This window comes from Globicephala melas, chromosome 12, assembly GCF_963455315.2.
Source record: "Globicephala melas chromosome 12, mGloMel1.2, whole genome shotgun sequence".
NCBI classification, from domain to species: Eukaryota; Metazoa; Chordata; class Mammalia; order Artiodactyla; family Delphinidae; genus Globicephala; species Globicephala melas.
In genome coordinates this window covers 71398379-71412705 of record NC_083325.1, presented here as the reverse complement: position 1 = coordinate 71412705, position 14327 = coordinate 71398379, and the positions used below count along the sequence as shown (strand labels likewise).

The 14327-nt window shown below is 36.8% G+C and overlaps 1 protein-coding gene and 1 pseudogene across 7 annotated transcripts in view; one reads left to right on the top strand and one right to left on the bottom strand.

Moving 5' to 3' along the window:
- NCOA1 (nuclear receptor coactivator 1) overlaps positions 1-14327 on the top strand; it is a 261841-nt gene that overhangs the window by 69777 nt on the left and 177737 nt on the right. The gene's annotated exons all lie outside the window — the stretch shown is intronic.
- On the bottom strand, positions 12519-12857 carry LOC115854265 (thioredoxin pseudogene; annotated as a pseudogene).

Genomic DNA, 14327 nt, shown 5'->3' with positions numbered 1-14327 from the left:
AAATAAATATTTATAAAATAATCAGGGAAATTTGAACACTGGATATTTTATATTAAGAAATTATTGTTAATTTTTAGGTGTGATAGATAACAGCATGTAGTTATATTGAAGAAGAGTCATCTTTTAGAGATACATAGTGAAATGTTGATGGATGCAAGGATTTGTCTGGGATCTGCTTTATTATCAGGAATAGAGGGAAGGCTGTGGCTGGGGATGAATCAAGCTTGGCCATGAGTTGATCTTTGTTTAAGCTAGGCACTTGTGGTGTTGGAGGGTGGGGTGGTGGTGGTGTAATTCTTGATATTATTCTCTAAGCTTTTTTGAAAATTTCCATAAGAAAAAGGTCCAGAAATTTACATTTTCTCTTTCTTGGCTTATAAGAATACAATTGAACTATGTGTATTTAGCAACCTGCCGAATTTTTATTTCTAATAATTTCTTGAGTCTTTTGGGATATATATATATATACAAAACCATATTGTACACAAATGACAGTTTTACTATATAGTGCTTACTGTTTACCAGGCTCTATTTTAAGCACCTATGCATATTAACCCATTAGGTCCTTGTAAGGAAGAGCTCCAGTGAAATAGACATTAACTTGCCCAACGTTGTGTAGCTGGTATGTGGCAGAGCTGGGATTTGAATCCAGGCATTCTAGCCCTAGAGTCTGTGCTTCTCTGTTTGTTTGTTTGTTTTTGCGGTAAGCGGGCCTCTCACTGCTGTGGCCTCTCCCGTTGTGGAGCACAGGCTCCGGACACGCAGGCCCAGCGGCCATGGCTCATGGGCCCAGCCGCTCTGCGGCACGTGGGGTCTTCCCGGACCAGGGCACGAACCCGTGTCCCCTGCATCGGCAGGCGGACTCTCAACCACTGAGCCACCAGGGAAGCCCGCTTCTGTGGTTTTTATATCTCCTTATAAGCTTTATTTTTAACCCCTTCACTCTAATCCTTGTACCCTTTATTTCTTTTGTTTGTTTTAGTGTACTGGCTAGAATTTAAACTTTTAAATACCAGTTTTCATTTGTAATTTTGATTTTGGAAGTTGTCTTAATATTTAGTGAATCCAGAGTCCAGTCAAATTTACTCCTTTATAAATACAAGGTACTCACCAAGAAACTAAGAATTGACTTAGTATGAAGCTAGAAGCCAAAGAATAAAGTGTATCGCTATTTAAAGTTGCCAAGACATGGAAGCAACCTACATTTCTATCTAGAGAGGAATGGATAAAGAAGGTGTGGTACATATATACATTGGACTACCACTCAGCCATAAAAAAAGAATGAAATAATGCCATTTGCAGCAACAGGGATGCATCTAGAGATTATCACACTAAGTGAAGTAAGTCAGACAAAGACAAATATGATATCACTTATATGTGGAATCTAAAAAAAAAAACGATACAAATGAACTTATTTACAAAACAGAAATAGACTCACAGACATAGAAAACAATCTTACGGTTACCAAAGGGGAAAAGTGGGGTGGGGGATAAATTAGGAGTTTGGGATTAACAGATACACACTATTGTATATAAAATATATGTATTTTATATTCAGAATACATATTATATATATATATATATATATATATCTGAATCACTTTGCTGTACCCCTGAAACTAACACAACATTGTAAATCAATTATACTTCAATTAAAAAAAGTAGAATAAAGTGTATAGTAACAGCTTCTAGTTTTTTTTTTCAAAATTAGATTTATCTCCCGATCTGCAAGCAGCCTATTCCTGGTCCGTTTGACTTTGAGTTACTTGTTGATTCCATTGGTCCTATTTGCTGAATTTCTCTGTGACTCTTTGATCTTCTTCCCCCGACACCCCCACACCTGTCATACAATTACTTCTCATTTGACTTTACATGGGTTCCTGAGATAAAATCAGGGGAAGCACTTAGCACACTGTCCAGCACATAACATATATCTAGTAAATATGCCTTTTGGTTTAAGAGAAAGCTACTTCACAGTTTTGTTTTAAAAGTTGTTCTTATTTCTTTAATTAATTTTTTAAATGGGGAGAGGCGAATATGGCGTAGTGACTTTAAGAAGCCCGAGGCCTGGGACGTGGGGGAAAAACTGATGATAATGTGCTGTGGTGGTTTAATGAGTATCTTTGTGTTCTCTGTAAGGCACTTGCTTATAATAGTCTCTCAGTTTGAGAAAGATTACCGAGAGAGTTGGATGCCAAAATAATACTTCTCTACTAGGGAGTGAGGTAGGAACAATTTAGGGGAAAATGTAACTTGTCCCAACTCCATGGGATATTTACATTTCTCTTTGGCCAGCAGCAAAATACATTATGATGTTGTAAGATAGCTAAGCTTCATGAAAGGAGGCATATACGCCTCAGTAAGGAGGACAATTTTTGGTTTCACCCTCAAGAGAAAGAGATTGTTCATAATTACAGATAACCTTTTCCTGAAGTTTGTGGAAGGTGACCATCTGAAAACTCGGTGTAGCTAGTTGAAAGCTGTGCTATTTTTCTGTCCTTCACTGCCTTGCTCCCTCCATCCCATGTGCTTGTTATTTTGTATAGCAATAAACTGAAACAACCTTTTAACGTATCTTTAATGGTATTTTTGGAAATTATATGAAACTATTTGGAAACTGAAGGTTGTAGAGGCACAAGAATTTCTTCCATTTTCTAAATGACAGAATATAATTATTCAGTATAATTATTGAATGGCACAGCTATTGAAATTGAATAACCAGTTACTTGACTGTTTTGCTTTTATGGACTAGTTTATTGGTAAGAAATAAAACATATTTTTTGAAGAATAAAATAAATGTGTGTGGTGGAAACTCACTCTTCTATCCGATCCTGAAAGCTTTGAGTGGAAAGATGAAATACTCTCCAAACTACACCTGGATGCTATGGAAACCAAAAGGTGATATGCAAGATTAAGCACAGTTGAGAGGTGCTCAGTTTAACATCTGTCATCAGTTAGTTGGTAAAGGCCTTGAACCATTTATTGTTCTGAAGATGATCTTAAATGAGGAGGCATAGCTAAAGTGGTCAGTTACAGAGTATGGGATCAGTGAATTTAAGAGAAAAGAAAGCTGATAGGAGAAAACAAAAATGTAATAATAATAATAATAATAGCTAATATTTAGTGTTTACTATGCAGCAGGCAATGTGATAGATACTTAAATATATATTTTCAGATACTATCCCAGTAACCCTGTGAAGTGTAAACTGTTATTACATATATACGTATGCAAATAAAAAACTCTGCATAGCAAAATAAAACACCAAAAAAAATTTTTTTTGTAGGAGGAAAATGAATCTTAATAAGGTGTACTTTGAAATTAACTCACAGGAGAGCCAGGATTCCTCCATCTCTTCATCTTGGAGTGAAACCAAAAGCTTGAGTTCAGAAACTGATTTTTAATCAGAATTGAAAAGGAAAGCGAATTCTAGTTTAAACAAGCTGCAAAAGCGTGGATTTGGGAAAACCAGGGATTTAGGGATTTTGCTAGTTCAGTATAATTTTATGATATGATAGGGCTCCTGAAAAGTTATTGTAGTCACTAATTATTAGTTGGAGTGTAGTGTCTCATACAAGAAAAGTCATAGCTCTATGATGCTAGTCAAATCACATTTTACTGTTTTAAGGAGGGATGCCTTATTGGTTTTGAAATGGTGTTTGATATGGAGTGACTTTCAAGTATTTTTATCACTTTAACCACCTATTTCAATTAAAAATGAACATGGAAATGAATTTAAATAGCTATTAATATTTTCGAGAATTTTTGGACATTGCTTAGAATTAGAAATTCCTTATATTATTAAAAAACACTCTGCCTATGACAGGTCTAGCAGTGTAAACTAAAATTAGGTTAGGTGTAAGATTGAGAACGTCTGACCTTACTCTTCATATATGGATGCGTTTCCTGCTAGTAAAAATTGAAAGCCTGAAGTATAGTGTAAGACCTGTATTGCTTGTAACGTGGTTTATTTAGTTACTTATAAAGCTTCCATTTAAATTTCGGATTAAGTATACTTTTCCAGTTGACTGTGCAACATTAAAAAAAAAAAAATTAGGTTAAGCCAGGAGGAAAACGTCAGTAAACTCCAGAAAAGCTAAAACTAGACATGTCCAATCTCTCACTATAACAGAAGTTTAAAATGTGCTACTCCAACCACTTGGAAAAATCAAACAGAAAATGTTCTTAAATCATATTGAATCAACCAGGAGATCAAGTATACAATAACTGATTATATAGCAAACTAAATACAGACTTAGGCAAAGACTGATATTGACCTTAGAAAATTGATTTTTGAAAAAGAAATGTACTCAACCTCAGATTTTAGTAAAACAACAAATAAAACCAACAAAATTAGTGCCTGGGAGAAAGGGAGGATATAAATAAGATAAAAGCAGAAACAGATGAACTGAAAAACAAACTGTAGAATTAAAAAAAATCTAAGAGCTACTTCTTAAGGTTAAAAAACAAAGTAAATATCTGACTGATTTTATCAAGGAAAAGATAGAAAACCAAAGTAAGGAAGAATAAACAGGACATAAAAGCAGAAAAGAGATTTTTAGAATTATAAGAGAGTTCTATTTAGTAACCATAAGCCAATTTATTTGAAATCTCTCTGAAATGAATTAAATGCCCAAACTACTTTAAGAAGAAGAAAATCTGGGCAACCCAGAAAACTATGGAAGAAAAGTTCGAGTAATTTTCTCAAAAAATTGGTTCTGGGGCCAGATTGTTTTGCCAGTGAGTCTTTTCTAGCTTTCAAGGAATATATAATTCCTATGGTGAGAAATAGTTCTGGAGATTATAAAAAGATGGAAATATGCCCAATTAATGTTATGAATATCTTCACAATGGTTACTTCATGGGAGTGAGATTCTTTCAGGGGATTAGTTTTTTAGTTTCTACTGTAAGCACAGATTTTTTTTGAAATTAAGACAATTGAGGAAAAAAAAAAAGCAAATCCAGAAGTTAAAACCTTAGACAAAGATGTCTTTTTTTTTTTTTTTTTTTTTGCGGTACACGGGCTTCTTGCTGTTGTGGCCTCTCCCGTTGCAGAGCACAGGCTCCGGACGCGCAGGCTCAGCGGCCATGGCTCACGGGCCCAGCCGCTCCGCGGCATGTGGGATCTTCCCGCACCGGGGCACGAACCCGCGTGCCCTGCATCGGCAGGTGGACTCTCAACCACTGCGCCACCTGGGAAGCCCCAAAGATGTCTTTTATATCTATTAATATATTTACTAGTGTTACTAGTACTCCTCATTCCTTTGTGTAGATGCACATTTTGATCTGATATTCATGTAGATCCAAATTTTGATCTGATATTCTTTTCCTTCTGCCTAAAGAACATTTCTTTAAAAAGGTGTGCAGGGGCTTCCCTGGTGGCGCAGTGGTTGAGAGTCCGTCTGCCGATGCAGGGAACGTGGGTTCGTGCCCCGGTCCGGGAGGATATCACATGCCTTGGAGGGGCTGGGCCCGTGAGCCATGGCCGCTGAGCCTGCGTGTCCGGAGCCTGTGCTCCGCAACGGGAGAGGCCACAGCAGTGAGAGGCCCGCGTACCGCAAAAAAAAAAAAAAAAAAAAAAAAAAGTTGCATGCCTTATAATGGATTTTTCTCAGCCTTTGTCTAAAAACATTTCCATAGTCATTTGGAAGTATATTTTAACTGGATATAGAATTATTTATTTATTTATTTATTTATGCTGAGTTGGGTCTTTGTTGCTGCACATGGGCTTTCTCTAGTTGCAGTGAGCGGGGGCCACTCTTCATTGTGGTGCATGGGTTTCTCATTGCGGTGGCTTCTCTTGTTGCGGAGCAGGGGCTCCAGCGGTGCGGGCTGCAGTAGTTGTGGCTCTCGGGCTCTAGAGCGCAGGCTCAGCAGTTGTGGAGCACGGGCTTAGTTGCTCTGTGGCATGTGGGATCTTCCTGGAACAGGGCTTGAACCCGTGTCCCCTGCATTGGCAGGTGGATTCCTGTCCACTGCGCCACCAGGGAAACCCTGGATATAGAATTTTAAGTTGACTTTTTTTCTTCCAGTACTTAGCAGTGTCACTACACTGACTTCTCATTTGCATAGTTTCCAATGAGAAGTCTTTTTCTGTACATAATGAGTCTTTTTCCTTACCTCTGTCAACTTTTAACATTTTTTCTTAATCAGTGGTTTTCAACAGTTTGATTATGATATTTCTAAGTGTGGTTTTCTTTGTTTATCTTTCCTGTATTCTGTTGAGCCTCTTTGTTCTGTGGGTTTATGGCTTGAAAAACATTTGCCTATTATTTCTCTACATATTTTTTTCTATCACCTTCTTCCCTCTAGCTTTTAGACCCCAATTACATGTATATTAGTTTGATGTATTGCTACAAATTATTGGTGTTCCCCTTCTTTTCCTTTCTCCTTCCCTCCCTCGTTCCTTCCTTCCTCCCTTTCTCCCTTTCTGTTTTTTCTTTTTGTGCTTCATTTTGGATATTTTCTATTGTGTGTTTTCAGATTAATTGTCCAATCTGCTATTAATCCCATCCAGTGTATTTTTCATTTCAGATCTTGTGTTTTCTATTTCTAGAAATTTCATTTGGGCTTGAAAAAAATCTTGCCCTTCTCACCTAAACATCGCCATGTCTTTCTCTGCCTTCTTGAGCATGTTGAGCATATATATAGTAGTTCTTTTAATAACTTTGTCCGCTTAGTTCCGTCTGTCTGTTAGTTCTGTGTCTGTTTTTATTGATCTGTTAGTCTCTTGGTTGTAGGTCATATTTTCCTTTTAGTTTATATGCCTTGTAAATTTTCATTGGATGTCATTGTGAATTTTATGTTGCCGGGTGTTGGATTTTGTTGTATTCCTTTAAGTAATGTTGGTCTAAATTTGGCATGCAGTTAAACTTTTTGAAATCACTTTGATGTTTTTTTGCGATTCACTTTGTTTTGAGGAAGCTTTGGTAGGGTGGGTCCTGGGCATCCTTATTTCCTTGAGCTAATTTAGAGTTGCTACTTTTTGAGGACTTTACTTAATGTTTCATGTATTATTAAAACCGTGTAACCCAGACTGGGACTTGAACACATGCAGCAGGGATTTGAATGCATGCGGCCAGGACTTGAACCAGGCCAAAACTCTGTTTGGGACTCCAACCCACGGTCTTTTAATTAGAGTCACTCACCTGGTGTCTGGACTTACTGAGACTCACGTTCCTTATGTCTTAGCGCTGAAGGAATTCCGCGAGAGGCAAAGTGATAGGCAAGAAGTAGATTTATTAATATAGGACGCTTGTAAGAGATGCAAGCAGGCAGGCAAGGGAGCTCTGCCCTGAGGATTAAGTGGGCTACAATTTTATAGTCAAAGGAAAGGGGGAGGGGAAAAGACTGCCTTCTTCGAGTAGACATGGGGCTTACATCACTAGTTCCTTCTTCGTATCATTCAGGAGAGTGTCTCACCCTATGAGGTCAAACTAGGATTATCATAGCACTTATTCAAGTCAGTAGAAGGGTGGTGACATTTTTCTTCCACCTAATGGCCTGGGGCATATCTTGTGCTTTTATTTATGGCTTTATAGTTAAGCAAGGCTGCTTCATTCCACGACGTTCCAATAGCTTTCTTGAACGATCATTAACTTAACAGTGGTCTCCCGAAGTTTCCTAGGTTTCCCTCTCTATCTATAGTCCCTTAGTGGGACTTCTACAACTACCTGTATAACTAGCCTATTCTATCCCTATCATTATGAGGTCTTTTCACTCTACTTGGTGGGAATACAAATTATCTCTACCCTTGTATGAGTTTTGGGACTTCTTTGACCTATTTGTTTTTCATTGGTCCTTTCCCCAACGTTAGGTAGTTTCCTCTCGCAGATGACCTGTCAAAGACTTGAGGGGAGACCTCTACAGATTTCCAGAGCTCTGTGTCTGCAGGTCCCTTCTCTCTGGTACGCTTTAACCAGATTCTGGCTGCTTTGGCTTCCCTGAACATTGTCAGTCTGTCTCAACTCTCTGAGACTGCCAGGCTCTGTTGAAGTCCTCCCTCTCTACCCTGCATCCTGGAAACTGCTTCAGGGGTGTAAAGTGAGGCAGTTGGAGGTCTCACCTAATTTTTTTCCCCTTTTCTCAGGGATCCCACTCCTGCTTTGACTGTTGTCCAATAGCTGAAAGCTGTTGTTTATTTTATCCAGTTTGGTTGTATAACCAGAAGGATTAATCAGATCCCTGTTACTCCATCATGGCTGTTTGTAGAAGTACTCGATTATCTTTCCCTTCTTTTCTGTGGGTTAAGATGTGGACCTAAATAAAAGAAGCCAGGAAATCATTTGGCTTGTTCTCAGTGTTTCAGGTGTTAGGCTTAACTGTAACTGAGGCAGAGGAGTCCCTAGTTGCCTATGGTCCAAACCCTTTGATAATAATAAACAGGCAATTTTGGTACATCCCTTCTCACTTTCATTCTCTGGAACCTACTGCAGTGGTAGGGTGGTTGATCAAGAATTATGGTATTCTGAATCTTGGTTAGGTACTACATAGTTTTAATAAGTTCTTAATACTCTTATTTTCAACTGAATTAAGACCTATTTTTACTTACTTTTTCTCAGCTATTTCAATTTGCTATTACCTTTAATTTTATCAGGGTTTTTTTGGCTATGTTATTTGCTAGTAAGTTATCTATCTGGTTGTCATTTTTCACTGGGTTGTATTTACTTCATCATGTGTTTTTCTGCATCACAGTAACCTTTAGGATCTTGGAAGGGTTTGATCTTTATTCATTATTATCTTTAGTTTTGTTCCTGCTTCTCTGTTCTTGCTTTCCTTTACCCAGAAATGAATGAGCAAATAAATGACTGAATAGACATAGACAAATATATTCACACATATATACACACAGTGCATTTTCTCAATTCTAAGACTATTAATTGTGATATATACTATTGATTGAATATACTTTAAAGAAAGAAGAAACATTAAATTTATTTTTCACATCCTTCTTAGAAATTAATTGACAGAAGCATACATTTATCCATACAGTTTCTATACCATCTTCTTTGGAATCGTAATGCAAGAGTGTGTCTAATCCTTTTTCATACTGACATACTGATTTTCCTCACCTGTTGCTGCTTTTCTGTACATTATGATTGTCAGTATAGTTTTGAGTCATATGGGAAATGTTTGGAATTTAACTGCTTTTCTTTGTTGGCTAAATTCATGGTTTCAGTTTTTCTATAAACTGTGAATTAAATAACTTCTTTTTTGAGTCAGCTGGAAACTTTTGACAGATATCCAGCCCTTGGGTAATAGTACTTTGTAAAATGTAAATTGGTCACACCAGTGTCTCCCAGCTCTGCTAATTCTGTGATCTATTTTGAGGGACTGGGTAATTTCTACTGCCTTTAATTGCTCTTGCTTGTCTCGCAACAGACAATTTTTGCATCACAATAGCTTTTTATTTCAGTGCTTTCTGAAAACATTTTCAAGCGACAGTTAGGCTTTCAGATTTAACTTAAAATTCAAAGGCTTGTGAGTTTATCTGTGCAGTAAATTCAGCTGTGGTGATATTTGGATAAACAGATACCTTCTATGGGAAGGTATTTCCCATAGGTTTACACATGGGCAAGCAGTTACATACATCACAACTTACTCTTTTGCTTAACTACTGGTACCTTTTTTGGACATTAATTCTGATACTTCTCCTAGTTTCAGAAACCTAAAAATATTATTTTAAGAAAAGCATTTTTAGAATTGAGAAAATATGATTTAGGAATTCAGTATACAATAGCAAGCATAAAGTCTATCAAGTGATAGAATTATTTCATTAATTTTTGAGGTGATCAGGTAGCAGTTAGAAAAATTAGTGTTGAACCTGTCTGTATGCAAATGTATGGTTAACTTTTTAAAAACTGGAAAACTAGTGAAACTATGCAAATAGTAACCCAAAATAAGAAGACTCAAAAATTGACTAAAAAATTAAGTACATCTATATGAAAAAACCAGCACAAAATTAAAAAGAAAAATAACAAAATGGAAAATATTTACAAATTTGACCTTAAATCCTATCTAAAATAACTATGAATATTTTAAAAATATTTACAACACTAAGATTCCAGTAAGTACATTGATAAAGTCGTGTCCATTAGGTCAAAATAGAGTTTACATAGAGTAAACAAACGTAAGGAAAAGAGTTCAACCTCCTGGGTAATTAACTGAAACAATAGTGAATAACCTTTTTGTACTTATTGAATAACTGTAATAAATTAGGGAATGAAGTACTCATGCATTGTTTTGGAATTGGTACAGCTGGCCTCCATAAGTACCTTTTTGTACGTATTGAATAACTGTAATAAAGTAGGGAATGAAGTACTCATGCATTGTTTTGGAATTGGTACAGCTGGCCTCCATGGTTTTCTGATGAGAAATTCCCCTGTAGGTAATGCATTGTTTTTCTCTGGCTGCTTACAGGATTTTTTTCTTTGTGTTTAGTTTGAGAAACTTTATTATAATGTGTGTATGTTTGGATTTCTTTGGGTTTAACCTGTTTGCAGTTTGCTCAGCTTCTTGAATTTGTTAGTTTATGATTTTCACCAAATTTGAAAAACTGTCATCCATTATTTCTTCAAATAAGTTTTCAGCCCACATTTTCTCTCCTCTTCTTCTGGGATTTTGATGATGTGAATGTTAGATCTTATGTAATTGTTCCACAGGTCCCTGAGGCTCCGTTATTTTTTTCAATCTATTTCTTTTTCTCTTTTTCAGACTGGATGATTTCTATTGATCGATCTTTAAGTTCACTTTCTTTAAGATCGACTCTTTCTTCTGTTATCGACATTCTGCTGTTCAGACCATCCGTTGAATTTAATTTTGGCTATTGTATTTTTCAGTTCTAAAATTTCCATTGATTCTTCTCTATGTCTTCTGTTTCTTTGCTGTGACTTTCTGTTTTCCCATTTGTTTCAGTAGTGTTTGTAATTGCATTTTGGTTCATTTTACTGATAGCTGCTTTAAAATCCTCGTTAGATAATTCAGACATGTTTGTCATCTCAGTACTGGTGTCTGTTAATTGTCTTTTCTCATTTAAGTTGAGATCTTTTTGTATATTGCTTTATTTTTTCATGCATATAGTTATAAAAACAAGTTACGAGAATAAGAACAAAGAGGAAATAGAACTAATCTAGCTGTATAAACTCAATTTCTTTCTCTATAAAGTAGAAATAATAATATCTACTTCACAGATTTTTTATAAACACTACATGAGAACACATATATAAAATATCCATCTCAGTCCCTGGCATATAACAATGCTCAGAAAATACTAGTTAACTTTGCTTTTCTTTTTTCTGATTATAGTATTTTGAAATCATTACTGTCAACTACTTGGCATTTTAAGGGAAGAGGTTCTTTAAAAGAAGTCTTAACCTTCCTTTCCTAACTAGTTCTCTAAATTGTAATTACTTAATACAAAGATCAGCGTCTTCCACATTACTGTCTTAGCTTTTTTGTTGGGGGATGTACCTTTTTGTTGTTAAACCTAGATTAGTTTTCTCCTTGTCTAGGTCCTAGGTAATTCATCCACTTTCTTCTGTTCCTTAGAGACTCTTTTCTATCTCCAACACTTATCCAGGGCAGAAGTGGAGTGACGTATTGGCAGCTCCCCCTTACTTGCCAGCATGATAAGTACACTTTCCCTTTTTTGCTTTTAGGATTTTACAGCTAAGCTTTACGGGAAAGGTAGGAGTAAGAGGTAGAGAAGGGGTGCTGGTCATGACAGAAATAAACACAGAGGTGTGACAAAGCTTAGGAAATCGTAATAACTTCTTAAAGTCATTGGTAGTCTCTGACTCTTGCTGAGTTGGTAACTGGATGCCCTATTTCAGGGGTCCCCAACCTCCGGGCTGTGGACTGGTATCAGTCCACAGCCTGTTAGAAACGAGGCCGCACAGCAGGAGGTGAGTGGCAGGGTGGGTTAGTGAGGGAAGCTTCGTCTGCTGCTCCCCGTCACTCGCATTACTGCCTGAACCATCCCCCCCACCATCCGTGGAAAAATTGTCTTCCACGAAACCAGTACCTGGTGCCAAAAAGGTTGGGGACTGCTGCCCTATTGGACTGATGCATCTTGATTTTTTTCTGCTTTCTCCTGAAACCTCTCTGACTTTCATGATGCAGAGTTTTTCCTGAGAAAGTGACATTTAAGCTAAAATTCTGAAAGATGAGTTAGGAGTTACTAGGTGAGAGCGGAAGAATGTGCAGGAAGACAGAACCAGCATATCTGAAGTTCTTGAAGTAACGAAGGAGCATATTGGAGGTACTAAAAGAATGTCAGTACAGAAATAAAAATGGTGTGGTATCGGCAAAGGGATAGATGCATAGATCACTGGAACAGAGTAGACAGTCCAGAAATAGGATCCACAGAAATATCGTCAGTTGATGTTTTTTTTTAAAAGGGTAGAGTTAATATTTTATTGTCACTTATCAGATGGCAGTTAGGTATATAGTGTTTATACTTGACCTTTCCTTTTTGTAAATAAAAAATTACAAGTTTTAAACAGCCAATGGCTGTTTACTGGTCATGTCTTCAGAAAACATGATGAGGTTAATTCATTAATGGTGGCTTCAAGGTTTTCCTTACTGGTGCCAGAAAATTCACCCACTTTCTGTTCCTTTTTAAAAAACTGGAAGGTTGCCATGCATTTGACTTCACACTCTGAAGCAACATCCTGACAGTCATCCACATCTACTTTGAGGAACACTACGTTGGAATACTTTTCAGAGAGAGAATGAAAGAAAGGCTTGATCATTTCGCAAGTCCCACACCATGTGGCTGAGAAGTCGACTACTAGGAGTTTCTCTCCTGCATTGTTCAAGGCCTCCTGAAAAGCATACTTTCTCTTAATCTGCTTTACCATTTTGGCTGCTGGGGTCTGATGAGCGACCTCACGGTGGAAGCAATGAAAATGGATCCAAGGGGCTGGACAGAGCTTTGGCCAGTTGATTTTTGACAAAGTTGCAAAAGCAATTCAGGAGAGAAACAGTGACCTTTTTAGTAAATGGTGTTGGCTTTGCATTCATATGCAAAAAAGAATCTTGATTTATACTTCACACTTTATATAACAATTAATTCAAAATGCATCATAGATCTAAATGTAAACTGTGAAACTGTAAAGTTCTTGGAAGAAGGCATAAGGGAGAATATTTGTGACTTGAGGTTAGGCAAAGAATACTTAGATATGACACCAAAAGCATGATCCACTAAAGGAAAAAAATTGATAAATTGGACTTCATAGAAATTAAAAGCTTTTTGCTCTGTGGAAGACACTGTTAAGAAAATAAAAATACAAGCTACAAAGTGGGAGTAAATGTTTGACTATCACGTATCCAATAAAGGACTTATGTTAAGAATATATAAAGAACTCTCAAAACTCAAGAGTAAAGAAACAAATAGCTAAGTTTAAAAATGGGCAAAAGACATAGACATTCCGTCAAAGAGGATATAAGGTTGATAAATAAATACATGAAAAGATGTTCAAAATCATCATTTCTTTTAAAAATCATTTTCTTTTAAAATCAAAATCATTTCTTTTAAAAAAAGAAAATTTGGAATTTGCAGAAAAGTTGCAAAGGTAGTACAGGGTGAAATTTGTTAGTCTTTCCTTCTTTTTGATAGCGCTGACACTTTTGAATAGTACTGGTCTGGTATTTTGTAGAGTATCCCTCAGTTGGGTTTGTCTGATGTTTTTCCGATGATTACACTTAGGCTATAGTGTTTTGGGAAGAATACTACAAGAGGTGAAGGACCCCTTTCTTTACATTATATCGCGGAGTACAGTATCAACGTTATTATCACTGGTGGCGTGGTGGTGTTAACCTTAATGATTTTTTTTTTACACTTTGGAAAACAGTTTGGTACTTTTTTATGGAGTTAAACATACAGTACCATATAACCCAGCAACCACCCTCTGGGTACTTACTCTAGAGGACAAAAACTTAATTTCACATAAAAATCTCTACACAAATGTTCATAGCAGTTCTATTCATAATCACCCCGAACTAGAAACAACCTGATGTTTTTCTGACGGGTAAATAGATAAATGATGGTACATCCGTACAGTAGATTACTATTCAGCAACAAAAAGGAATAAATTATTATTATTATTTTTAATTAATTTATTTTATTTATTTTTGGCTGCATTGGGTCTTAGTTGCTACACGCAGGTTTTCTCTAGTTGCGGTGAGGGGGGGCTCCTCTTCGTTGCAATGTGCGGGTTTCTCATTGTGGTGGCTTCTGTTGTTGCGGAGCACGGGCTCTAGGCATGCAGGCTTCAGTAGTTGTGGCATGCAGGCTCAGTAGTTGTGGCTCACGGGCTCTAGAGCGCAGG